Source organism: Bison bison, unplaced genomic scaffold, assembly GCF_000754665.1.
Source record: "Bison bison bison isolate TAMUID 2011002044 unplaced genomic scaffold, Bison_UMD1.0 scf7180017864141, whole genome shotgun sequence".
Classification (NCBI taxonomy): Eukaryota; Metazoa; Chordata; class Mammalia; order Artiodactyla; family Bovidae; genus Bison; species Bison bison.
In genome coordinates this window covers 4,486,064-4,489,299 of record NW_011494713.1, presented here as the reverse complement: position 1 = coordinate 4,489,299, position 3,236 = coordinate 4,486,064, and positions in this window count along the sequence as shown.

The following is a 3,236-nucleotide window of genomic DNA, read 5'->3' as shown; positions in this document are numbered from 1 at the left end:
GCATATTAAAAAGCAGAGACATTACTTTGCCAACAAAGGTCCGTCTAGTCAAAGCCATGGTTTTTCTAGTAGTCATGTATGCATGTGAGAGTTCGACAATACAGAAGGCTGAGTGCCAAAAAAATTGATATTTTTGAACTGTGGTGTTGAAAAGACTCTTGAGAGTCACTTGGACTGCAAGGACATCAAAACAGTCAATCCTAAAGGAAATCAGTACTTAAATTTGGGAAGGACTGATACTGAAGCTGAAACTCCAATACTTTGGCCACCTGATGAGAACTCACTCATTGGAAAAGACCATGATGCTGGGAAAGATTGAGGGTGGGAAGAGAAGGGGATGACAGAGGATGAGATGGTTGGATGGCATCACTGACTCGATGAACATGAGTTTGAGCAAGCTCCGGGAGTTAGCAAGAGACAGAGAAGCCTGGCATGCTGCAGTCCATGGGGTTGCAAAGAGTCAGACACAACTGAGGGACTGAACTGATATGGATATGAGCAAGACCTGCTGTCCTTACAAAACAGGGCAGCTACTACATGTCTGAGAGACCCTATTAGACTGCAGAGGTGGAGGGTGAGGCTTAATTTGTGATTCATTGTTGTTATTGTTGTTGTTACTGATTATATTCCTGCCTTTGGCTGTGGGCCCTTGAGAACAACTACTTAGTATCTATTTTGTGTCAGAGAATGTCCTAGTTCCTGAGGATCCAGAGATGAATAAGACACAGTTGCAACCTACTAATAAACGATGTCTCACCTTCTAAGATAAAAAGGCATGATAGAAGTCCTGTGGAATTTGACTTCCTCTGACCTGAGGATGGAGTCTTTAGACAGCTCATTAAGACACTAGGCTGTGAGCTTCCTTGATAGGTATATGTTTATTAGTCACCCATCTTAGGGTCATGGCATTGTGAATACTTAGTATGAGTTTGTGAGTTGATTTGAGTCCAGGGAGCGGCATTTGGTCTGGGTGCCAGGTGTATGTTCCAGTGACGTAAGACTAGGGATCTGCCATCTTTTGGGTAAGGGTGGGGCTATGATGAGTTTATGTGGGTAAAATGCTTTGAAGATGAACTTTCTGCCTATTTGTCTACTCATAGCCTTGCTATTAAAAGTGTCAACATCACCACCTGTTTCTAGGTCAGCAATCTTCTTGTCCTTAAACTGAGTAGTGGGGAGGAGGAGAAGTCAGAATCAGTCATACTCCATCCTTTGGGAAGGAGGGGCTACACTGACTAAGATGCGCTCTAATGCCAGTGAAGTTTGGTCTCAAGACCAAGAGAATAGAGTTGGGAGCTAAGGAATGATTATTTAAAATATTGAGGCTTTGTGTCTGAGAAAAAAAATAACACCAACAACAAAATGAAGGGGCTCTTTCCTTGTGGATAGTGCATAGTAACTTCCTTCTTAAGAGGACAGAAACGAGGTAAAAAGAGTAACTTTACAGTGGAGAAACCTGACACACTAGGTCAGCCAGGTGACTGAGGTCAAAATCAGCATATCAACACAGCATTGTTGATATTATGTGCTCTTGATATACATCATTTTCATCACATCAATGAAAATATTTTTCTCCTGGGATCTCTTCCCCTGTGGGCATGCTCAGTTGCTCAGTCATGTCAGACTCTTTGCCACCCCACAGACTGTAGCCAGCCAGGCTCCTTTGTCTATGGAATTTTCCAGGCAAGAATACTGGGGTAGGCTGCCCTTTCCTCCTCCAGGGGATCTTCCTGACCTGGGGATTGAACCAGCATCTCCTGCATTCGCAGGCAGATTAGGATTCTTTACCACTGAGCCACCTGGGAAGCCCCAGGATCTCTCCCCAAACTCCAGTTTAATCATGAGAAAAACATCACAAATTCTAGCTGAGGGATATTCTAAAGTATACTTGACCAGTACTGTTCAAAACTTCCGAAGTCATCAAAAACAAGGAAAGTCTGAGAAACTTTCATAGTTAAGAGGAGCCTTAATGAAAACTAAATATAGTATCTAGGATGGGATCCTGGAACAGAATAGGGACATTAGGTAAAATCTAAGGAAATGTGAGTAACCAAGATTTTAGTTAATAATATATCAACATTGGTTCATTAATTGTAATAAATGTACTACACTAATGTAAGATGTTAATAAGGGGAAATTGGATGCCAGGTATATGGAAACTATCTGTACTATTTTCTCTGGTGTTTTTTTTTTTTTTTTTACGTCTATTAAAAAATGGAGGGGGTGGTATCCAGAATATAACTATGCCTTGAAAAAAATTTTTTTTCTTATTTTAAAGTTCCTATTTATGGAGCATTTACCATATGCAGGTCATTGTGCTAAACTCTGTACATGGATGATTTCATTTAATTTTTATAATTGTTTATATATTAGGCATAATTAACCTCTTTTACAGACGCTGATGAAAAAGGAAGAGGTAATATAATATAAATGGTGGAGCCAGGATTGGAACCAGGGATGTTTCTGATCCCAGAATTCTAAGTGTGTGGAACTCATTTTCATAGGACAGGCCTTCCACAGAGAAACGGGGCCTAAATTATGGGGATTGCAGACCATTTCCGCATCTCACTCCACTCATGATTTTAAAAGAACCCCAGTTCTAAGATCTGCAGGGGGTCAAAGTTCAACCAAGTACCTCATTTTACAAATGGGTAAATGGAGGATAGCCACAGCATTTGTCCCAAATCACACAGAAAAGGGCCAAGAACCCAGGTTCAGTCTGTATGATTATTTCTCTTTTTATTTCCCACAACTTCCTCTTTGTAGTTAAGAAGGGAAGTAGAAACTGACCTATCTGCTTTCCCATTTCTCGGATGGGAAACTGCACTTCAACCCCCTAAGTTGGTAACACGCTGCTCTCCAAGGACACAATGGCATGAGGACTGGACCTGCAGAAATGTCAGGACGCTTGTTCCCACCGACAAAACCCGCATTGTCAGCACATCCTTGTCAAGCACCTACTGAGTGCTGGGAGGACAGACCGTGTGTCATGGCGGGGTGGGGAGGGGACGTTAGGCCTGCAGAGGATCAGGGCTCTTAGGAGGACAACTGCGGGAGGCCTGAGGATACAAGTAGGGGGAGGAGGACGATGACAGCTCTAGGACAGAGGTCCCTTCCCGGGCGCGCCTTTGGAAACGTAGCGTCAAGCCGCACAACCGTCATTTTGGGGACAAGGGCATCCCCAGGGGCCACCCTCAAACCCCGGCCCCCACCGTCACCCCCCACTGCCGCTTGGC